At 39.4% G+C, this 10,621-nt stretch overlaps 1 long non-coding RNA gene across 1 annotated transcript; it reads left to right on the plus strand.

Annotated features, from left to right (window-relative positions):
* The first annotated feature begins 205 nt into the window (after positions 1-205).
* Positions 206-1,505, plus strand: LOC104964773 (uncharacterized). Its single transcript, XR_800468.1, has 2 exons — positions 206-332; positions 1,339-1,505. It is a non-coding gene; the product is annotated as an uncharacterized lncRNA (long non-coding RNA).
* Positions 1,506-10,621: the final 9,116 nt, after the last annotated feature.

The following is a 10,621-nucleotide window of genomic DNA, read 5'->3' on the forward strand; positions in this document are numbered from 1 at the left end:
CTGAGCATGTCAAAGCTTAAGGGACTCGAAAGAGAGGAGTCAAGGCAACAGGCTTTTAAAGAAATGTGTGTCTGTAATGAGTGTCCGAATGTCTTTTGAAAGCAACGTCTATTACATTTGACGTGAGGCACAGGCACAGTTATTCGACCTGTAGTTTTTTATTGGTAGTTCCTTGTGATTTAATTTTTTCACCCCCTCTTTTCCACACCGCTTAAAGCCTTCGTGACCCCCCGCTCCACTGGATCCCGTTGGCCCGTCTGGAGAAGAACCGCAGCAGAACCCCTCTGCTGCCCGAGCCCACCTCCATGGACATGCTTTATGAACAGCTCAAAGTAAGCTTGTTTAGTTTGTGTTCTTTATTTGTAATTCGTTTAGACCACATGTGTCAAACTCAAGGCCCGGGGGCCAAATCAGGCCCTTGGTGGATTTATTTTCGGCCCGCAGGATAATTTCTAATTCCTATTAGATCTGGCCCGCCGGTATATTGCACGCACACCTTCACTCCATCCTGAGGGTCTCCTCAGCTCAGAGCCTGAGATCAAACATTGATGACCTTGCACCCAAGATGAGATGCCAAGTATCTGAACTAGCATCACAGAGCAGCACACTGACTTTAATGGATGTTTCCTTCTGCACTTTGTCTCTCACGACAACAGGGCATGTTTGGTTTCTCTTTGAGGGAAATAGTTTTAATGAAGCTGTTGTTGGTCTGTGGAAAAATGTAATCATAAGAAATGACTGTGGAAAAGCTGCAGATAGAGCCATAAGAAATGAATGCAACTGATTATTTAATGTTTCATGTTGTTTTTAGGCAATCATTTAAGCTTTGTTAGTTCCAGGTTTAATATGTGCAATAAGTTCATTTCAATAAGTTTTGCAATAAACATTGAACCAGTCCGGCCCTCCACTAGTACCCATTTTTTAAATGTTGGCCCACTGTGTATTTGAGTTTGACACCCCTGGTTTAGACTGTAAACATCATTTTGGGTTATCATCACTTCCTGCAATTGTCACCTGGGTGTCGTTTTAGGTTTTCTCAAATCCACAAGTTCAAAAGTAAACCAGTTTTTTCTTTTGAGAAAAAGAGGTTTCAATATGTTTTGTTGAATGAATTGCAGCAACTTTGATTAGAAGTTTAGGGTTATTACATTGATTGACTTTCCTAACATTATCAATGAGACGTGTTTGAATCTCTTTTGCTTTTCAAACAACCCCTAAAAAAAAGCCCTAAAGAGATAAAATACAAAATTAGACACTCAATTTACAGCAGCCAAACACTTACTCCTATTAACAGCTTTTGGAATTCCCAACGCCATACCTTTCCTCCCTGTTCTCCAGGAGAAGCTCTCCCTCCACAGGCACAGTGTTCAGGGGGCGAAGCCGGGTCTGTACGTGGGGATCCTGAAGCTGTGCAGCTCCGTGGAACAGATCCGGGTTCTGGTTCCTCAGAGGCTGCCCAACCTGCTCTGCCACACCCGGGTCCGACACAACGCACACGTCTCCAGGTAACACAGCCGACACTAAAGGAACTACAGCTGGGTCACATGACTTCACGTCACCACCATTTAATGTCATATATAAAGGTTGAAAAATCTCTAGTGTCTCGAGTGTGGTTAAATACCCAAAATAAGATCTGTGTTTTACTGGACACAAATATGTTAAGAAATCTTTGACATAGAAGCAGGGAACACGGGAGTAGTTAAATGCTAACTCATTTCCAGGTTTAAGGACTCATTCCTTCACCACTCTTTAGCTCAACAACAAGTTGTACTAAACTGCCAACCCAGTCTCACTGCATTTCACGAAATTAATCTATTGATTCGTGTTCACCAACACGATTTCCCCATTTGTTTTCGTGTCACACAGAACGATTTTAAAAGCAATAATAACAAATTAGAAGGAAAAAGAGGTTTAAAAAAATACAGTATATCTAGTTAATGTCTCTAGTTAATGTCTATGTTTCGTGCCTGCTCCAAATAATAACAAATTAGAAGGAAACAAAGATTTAAAAAAATACAGATTTCAGTATTCTGAGGCTCTGAGCCATTTCCTTTCCTCACGGACGGCAAGAAAACTCCGACATTATAAAATTTAAAATAAAAGGGTTAGGCTTAGGGTAAGATATTGAGTAAGAAAATGTTTTTATGAACCACACAGCTTCTGGTATTCCAAAACCCGACCGGACAAAAAGACGTGGTGCAGGCACGAAACACACTACCAATAGAAATACATTGCTTTTAAAATCGTTCTGTGTGACACGAAAAAAATGCGAAAATCTTGTTGGTGAACACGAATCAATAGATTAATTTCGTGACTATAACACGAAATGCCGTGAGACTGTGTTGAAATACAGGCATGTCAAAAGCACTAGCATTTTACAGTAAGGGTAAGTAGTTTGACTGATTAATTAAAATACTATTGAGGTTGTGTGGATTGAAATAATCGTATTTCTGAAATGTCCAAAAGGTATAATTGAGTTGATTTTAAGGAGGTGGTGAGTTTTGTTCCAGTAGACAGGCCGTGCACTCAAATAAAAATACAATTTGCCTGAGTGCCATTGGGACCAGGTGTTTCTAGTTGTGGTGATTAATAAGTCCTGCCCAAAACGTTCCTTAATCATGGCAAATATATTGCCGTGTGCCCCAGGAAAAGCACAGGTGTTGCTCATGACATTAACGATGTACATGCTGTTAGTTTTGTTTAAATTTCAGGAAACTGGTGTTGCTTAAGTGAAACGTTAGCCGTTAGCCTACTAATGCTAACTAATATTAGCATAACAAGAAGCAGAACAGAGAAAATTAATGTCACAAAGAGATGTAGCTTAAGCTATTTTAAATTAGACTTTTTCAAAAAAGACTCCTAGAAACATCCAAGTATAAAAGACACCTGTGTTAATGCTAAGATTTAAACATAGGCCTATGTCTGAATTCCATTTAGCTGCTTTATTTCAGTTTTTGGTATTGTGCCTAGAAGAAGAATCAGAGGGATGAAACTCTCTTTAATGGTCACACATGCAGAGCACACAGCACACACAGTGACATTTGGCCTCTGTGCATGTGTGACCATTAAAGAGAGTTTCATCCCTCTGATTCTTCTTCTAGGCACAATACCAAAAANGACTATAAAGACATACAACCTCACAAGTTCTACAAGTAAGTAAAAACAATATGCAGTGCACGATCTCAGAGCAAAACATATCAATGCAGCAGTCAAAAAATGACATAACACAAAAATAGTTCACACAGAGAGCCTTGGAGCTAATAATGGAATGAGAGGAAGTGGAATGCTATTAGAAGAACACGGGTGGATAGCTGGTGAGAGAACACGCATAGTACACTAATCTGAAGACAAGAGGTACCGTAGAAACACAATGGATGGGAGAGATACAAATCCCAGTATATCTGTGATGTCGATCATAGAAGATGCAGGACTATTATGACTCAGAGCCATGTCCGCCTGATGCATAAATGCTACAGCTGATGCCCTTGGAGTCCTTTTGAGGGTCCAGAAGTCTGGACTGTGGGGGTCTTCCCAGAAGCTGACTGTGGGGGTCTTCTGGCGCTGGCTGGGGGGTTTTCCAGCAGCTGGCTCCCCCTGATCCAAGTTCATCTTCTAATTGCTGCTCAATCGTGAGTTTACCCCACATTATCCTCATCTTCGAAATGCATTCCTGTTCCACTTCACCGGTCTTCAATGACATTCCACTCACCTCACCATTATTAGCTCCAAGGCTCTCTGAGCAGAATATCTTTTGGTCATTTGCCTATAGAGATGCAGTCTGCACGATACACATGTAGAAGTGAGGTTATGGTCTCTGTTTAGATCCTTCCACCGGCGGGCAGGTGCGAGGGGGACAGGCGAAAATGTAGAAATGTTGAAACATTTCTGAAAGGTTATAAGATTTAGGAAGTTTTGTGTACACAGCTACAAATGGGGTAAAGATCAAGGTGAAAACCAGGATCAAACAGCTTCTCAAGCCATACAAATGCGTGGGTGTGGTGTTGTGTGTGTGGCGTGGTGTGTGGGTGTGTGTTTTCTCTGTCTGTCGTCCCTGGGATGTGTAGCCGTGGTCATATTGACGCCGAACCTCTATGAAGGACATAAATGCCATGGGTATTTTTCCATAAGTGAAAAAAAAAAAAAAAATTCCACTGTCTTCACATAAATAAGCCCTCGGCACATTGAGTTTCAGGTGAACGAAAATACCCTTAAGATTGTTTATTCATTGAATAATGGAAATCGGTGTCAAATGACCGAACACCACACAAGGTAAGACTACGTTCATAGAAACGTAACGTGGGGGAAAATATGTTTCTAGAAGATATGAAGAAAATAAAAGTATTTTGAGATACGTTCATAACGAACGATGTGGAAAAAATACGTTTAGCTAAACGTACTTGAGAATGCAGTTTAGTTCTGTGGGAACGTAATTTTTAGGAGACAGGGTTGTATCCACTGCTTGCTTACTTCCCGTCCCATGGTGAATAAAGACACCAAAGAGATACATGTAGAGCTGTCTGGAACAGTATGCCTGACCTATGGCGGTTTTGGGGAGTATCAAATTCTGCATCATGTTAATGCAAAGGGTCACTGTATCATGATCTACCTGCCCCAGTAAATCATAGAACACTCGTGCTTGTCTCCTGTGTAGGATGCAGACTCACTGCATTTCTCTTCTTCAGTCAAGCTGGGGTCCTTGACTCTCAGTTGAAACCTGGCACATGAACAACAGGCATCTGTGGCAGGATGCCCGAATCCAAGGTTGAAGTGCTGTTGAAAAACCGTGTAATACAGGGATTAGCTGACTACATCATGGTTTTGTTGGTCGAATAGCTTGTGCATTCTTTTCACGCTGAGGTCACAGGATAGGTATTTCCGGCCAGGTGCTCCCCTTCTTCAATAATGGCTAGCCCTACATGTAAACGTTTTGATGTGATCCATCACGTGCTGCTTCTTGGCATCATTTTCTGCCACCTTACTAGCACCACCTCTGAGGTCTGGTCTGGCTGTAGCGTTGAGTGCATAATACCTTGCCACTCGAGACACACGATCCTTGTCAATACCTGGAATGACAGAAAAATGACATTTTGTTTGTATGTACAGTATGTAGGTGTGTTTGTAGTATGTATGTGTGTATGTATGTATTTATCTATATATTTATTTATCTATCTACATTAATTAATTCATCCATTGCTTCATTCATTGCTTAATTTATTAATTCACAGTATCCATTCACAATGACAGATGACATGGCCAACAAGGGCATTTGTGATTAAGCAGTGCATCAGACAACTAAATGGCAGATATTCATACATTTTAAATGCAAACCTAGCCTATATAGTCCTATTTATGTAGCCTATGTATTGTGTGTGTAAGTACCTACTTAGGCTACTGCCTACTTTTCTACATTAATTCAACTTGCAGTAGGCTTATTTATCAAATAACAATGATGACCCAACTAGGTTAGGGCATTTGTGCTCAAAAAAAATAGCAAGACACTTAAACATTAAAGATTAAACAGAAAAGCTTACCTGTGCCTCGTTCACTTCATGATATAGGCTACACATCAGGCTGCATTGAAAAGCCAGTGATGTGCTTGTTGTGGATTAAGCTGTCATTATCTAGCCTGTGTAGTCTAGCCTATCACATCAACATAGCGTCGTTTAATGATCCACACATTTTAAGAGCGGGCAGTCCTGTATGAATAATATAATTCCTAAATCAAAATTAAGCTCACCCAATACGCTGCAAATGGTGGCGTTGCAGACAGGAATCTTTGTCGGATGATCTTCGGTCAGCAAATGATATTCAAGACCTCCCTATCCTTCTGCATATCACTGTTGTCAACCTTTGGACTTCTCCGCTGAACTTATTTGACAGTGATCAGCTGTAAAAGGACTTAATCCTGCTCGATTTTAGTGGACTGGCGTTTGTCGCTGTTTGGAAAGAAAGTGAGAAAAACAGGACGGAATAACACGGCAGTTATCGCGTTTTGCGCAAAATTCAATACTGACTTTTCAATACTGACTTTTCAATATTGACTTTTCAATACCGACGAAATACAATACTGATTTCGGCGTTTATCACGTTTTGGAACCAAACTCTTCAAATATTCTAGCTTTCTTTAACTTTTCCGAACAAAGTCTGCTTTGTGTCTTTTCACTTTTGTTGCACAGTATCCATTTTCCCCTGAGCGACCTAAACTTCTGATGTGCTGGTCCACACACTTACATTTCTGCACACTAGAGAGGTTTGATTGAAACTGATTCGTATAAATAATTCTGTGCTCAGCATTAACTTTTGGTGCTCGTGTTACACCTGCACTAAACTGTTTTATTGTAGAGATCACTACAGTATCTTCTTGATATTTTCTATTCTATATTTCTATCATTGACCTTCTACTTTCCCCCTATTTTGTATGTAGGCTACTCTTAATATTTAAATGTTTTCATCAAATATAACATAACAAATAATTCAATAACGTGCTTTAACCACTAGGCGGTGCTGGTTAAAAAACTGTCAAGTTTACAGTGTTAACACAATAAATTCTACTTTCCAGTATAGAAAGGTATATCCGTCATTTAATGGTAAGCTATTGAAATTCTGATTCCATAGATGTGTCTCCCATCACCCAAAACCCCTGAATATTCTCTCAACTCAGTATATACATTCTTTAATTCAAAGAAAATCAGTGGTATCTTTAAAAACTATAAGTCCCTGTCTATCAGCTGTGCACTGTTATGGTGTAAATATAGCCTATCAATTGGATCAAATATAAAAGCCAGCCGAATTACTATTGATATTGCAAGGAGACGTATTGTGTGAAGATAAATTGAAGATGTTGTTTAATTGCTGATATATTTATGATTCATGTCACATATTCAGTTTTGGCGGCTTTTCTTCCAGTTTTAAGAATCAATCAAAACCTCTGAAAAAAGAAATGTGTCTCTCAGAATCGAAGGGGAAAAACCTATGGGAAAAACCGAAAAGCAGTGTACAGAATTTAAACCACTTAATGTAGTGTAATTAACAAGGATAAACTGATGTGTGTTAGTGGATGAGTGCGGCAGATATCACTGTAAAACGATTTGACTCTGAGGGGAATGCGGTTTTATTATGAAAACTTAGAGACCGGAAATACTGTTTTCACCCTGTGAGGGTTGACGCTAACTTTATATAGGGGGAAAGACATACACGTTCTCCTGGCGAGACCTCAAATAATCTTCATAATATCTATCAAACTAAATCCTACACATCCACTGGACGTGGATTCTAAAAGTATTTTAATGGCCAAACTATCCTACAAATTAGGATTTTCCAGAGAAGGTTATTTGTGAATATACGACCCACCGGAGCGTTTGCAGTCAACGGGAACACTAGACGTCGAAAACTTTAAAAGGTGATTATAGGTCGTAATAAGCGCTTGAACAATTGACCTATTTGGTCGTATGAGTTGGAGGACTTGTTGGTATTTAACGCTCATAGTTATTAGTTACTTTGTACATGTAAAAACACATGATGTGACGCAATACTCACATTTTTAATACACACAGTATTTGGAAATGTATCTAAAGTTGGCTCCAAATTGTAAAACTACAACATTAAAGATTGTTTAACATACATCTGCTATTCAGGCTCGAAAATCAAACTTCACTTCTAAAAGGGGTAAATTAATAATCTTTTTTCTCAAAGCAATAATAAACCTGTGAGTTGGATGTAGAAGAGTCAGAATCAATATAGATTTTTTTTATTTTAAAGTAAATTCAGATTGAACATAGTAAACATTTTGTAATTATAGTGTCCGTCCAAATAAAAAACATTACTTAGTGAAAACCACTCTTGAATGATGGGATCGGAGACTAAAAGCTTTAGGAATCCAAACTATAACATATAATACTGTAAGTACCCTGTATCAAGATTGATGCAAAACAAGTTAAATTTGACCTTTTTAGAGAGATTTAGCTAAATAAACTCACATCTGGGGTCATTTGGGTGGATTTGCCCTATCTCTGGCTCCCTTTGCTCGATTTTGATGATTGACATCTCTCTTTAACCGTTAGAGCCAATATAATCGAGGGGAAGTTCCACATACACACACACGTTACCAAATAAGGAGGGAGAGTGATGCGTAGCCAGAATACCCAAAACAGGTAGCTATCATTAGCAGCTAATATGAAAACTCAGTTTTTGACGTAAAAATTGAATGATGGATTATCAGTAATTTTTTCAAAATGACGCAGACACATAGGATTAACCTATGGGTTAACCTTCAGCCGCGTTTTTCTCGTTTTAATGCCGTTGAACACAACTTTTGATCAGAAAACAGCAACGGTAAGACGTTTCTCCCGTGTTTTCTCCATAAAGCTCCGTGTTGTGATGTCTATAAAGTCCGTTAAATGAGTATGACACATTCATAGTTTATTAAATGTTAAGAAGCCCTGAGACACAGTTTCGTGAATAAAAAGCTTAACAGGTTAACCTTTTTTGCACAAAGTTCATTTTATCAATAAAACTACTGTACTTCTTCAGTGAAATATAAGACCTGAGTACTTTTCCACCACTTGATGTGTGTCTGCTTAGGATTTGATAGTATTGATTGTTTTGCAAGTTTATTATTGATCTGATTCAGTTTTTTTTGACAATTGCAGGCTTTAAAGTGATACCTATCCACTTTTTGCAGAACTCCTGAATATCCTATTTCTGGATTGCATATTAATCTGCAGATTGAAGCGTTTTCTGGTTCAGTTTGTTTATTATAAAATGTTTTTGTATCACGAGAGAGGTACATATTTAAAGAGCTTGATTTTGACAACAAATTAAACATTACCTTACAAGGAATATTTGGGCAGTCATGGTCAAGATGCTTAACTCTGACTTGCTCCCGATGGCATGCCATGTGTGAATGTTAGTGACCTTGAGCAAGAGACATTGCTCTGTATGAATGGAGTGTGAGTGGGTGAATGACAAAATGTAAATGTGAAGCACAATCTATCTACCAATAATCTTTTATTAAAAAATGTCACAAACTCTGTGTATGTGTACACTTGAATTGACTGACATTAGCTGCACTGACAGTTTGTGTGTGGACTCTTCATGTTTCTATAACAGCATAGAACTCAGCAGTAACTAGATTTCTTTCTATTATATCCAGTCTCACCTTTACCCTCTGTCTAGCTAAGTGTATAAGTACAAATCTTGAAGCTAAAGAATGAGTGGATTAATTTTTGCTTAAGCGAAATAATTATCTGCTTGTGCGGAGGCCGTCTAGAGGGAATATTCATTAATTAATTGCAATCACACTGCTTCAAAAATGTGTACTTCAATGCATCATAACACTTGTAGGCTGTGATGATTAGCACATGATGAGCCTTCAGGGTATTCATTATTGTATATGATTATAAAATATGTTAAAATGTGTTTAACATGTTAAATATTAATTGAATTAACATTTAACTGACCTCAAATTATTTTTCAACTGGCTGAACAACGATTTGCTGTTGTGTTAAAATGGATTGGATAGTTAAGAGGTTGAGGGACTGGATGCCGGTAGAAAAATTAATGTCTGCTGACGTCCTTCTGAATGTCCTTGGTAGAAATTACCCAGATGCTCCTATCGTCCAATAGCAAAACACATCCCCTCAATATAAAGTGACTGTGACATTGGACCGGCATGACCATAACATGTATCCTCCTGCACATTAAAGCATGGAGCCAAGGACTGTCATCTGTGTGTGTGTGATGGTATGCAACTGCATGTCTGTTCATCTAATGTGTTGCCCATGTAAGAAAACACAAGTCATTATCTGTAGTACTTGCAGCCTGCTAGCGTGTGTGTGTGATTGAGTGACTGAGACTGAGTGCGAATACTAAACAGGTCGCCACACAGCACAGTGACTGACAGGAGAAGATAAGGGCAAAGAGACATACATGGAGAGATGGACAGGGAGACAGATGGAGGGATGAAGAGGAGAAGAAACATGGCAAGAGACCAAATGAGATGGGATGAAGGAATGGTAGGGAATATTGATTGAGGGAGAGAGAGAGAGAGAGAGATGAAGACGCCTACAGTACCAGCTTGTAAATGTAAAGTAGAATCTTTATAGAGCCGCAATACGGCACATAACTGGTCTTCTTTATTGGTGAACCGAACAGAACCGATGTTAAAGGGGCCAATTATTATCATTATTACGTTCATATGTGTATGTTATGCCTCCATTGTGACATGTTTCCATGCTTTAATGTTCAAAAAGCTCTTTATTTTTCTCATACTGCCTGTACTGCAGCACCTCTTTTCACCCTCTGTCTGAAACCAGAGCCCAGTGTGCTCTGATTGGTTAGTTGGCCGGCTCTGTTGTGTGTTCGGAACGTCCCGCCCCTTGGCCTATCACATACAATGTTTTGAATCGCTAGCCAAAAGAACTGCGTGATGTCACTATGTTCCGGAAGTAAACGGTCAGTGGCTCAGTCAGTAGGGGCTTGGACTGTGAGCCGTAGGGTCGCCGGTTCAAGTCCCCGAAACAGACCTAAATATGGAGTGTGGACTGCTACTTGGAGAGGTCCCAGTTCACCTCCTGCCCTGCCGTGGTGACCTTGAGCAAGGCACCGGACAACCCCCTTCCCC

Source organism: Notothenia coriiceps, unplaced genomic scaffold (assembly GCF_000735185.1).
Source record: "Notothenia coriiceps isolate Sejong01 unplaced genomic scaffold, NC01 NC01_scaffold00037244, whole genome shotgun sequence".
In the NCBI taxonomy this organism is placed as follows: domain Eukaryota; kingdom Metazoa; phylum Chordata; class Actinopteri; order Perciformes; family Nototheniidae; genus Notothenia; species Notothenia coriiceps.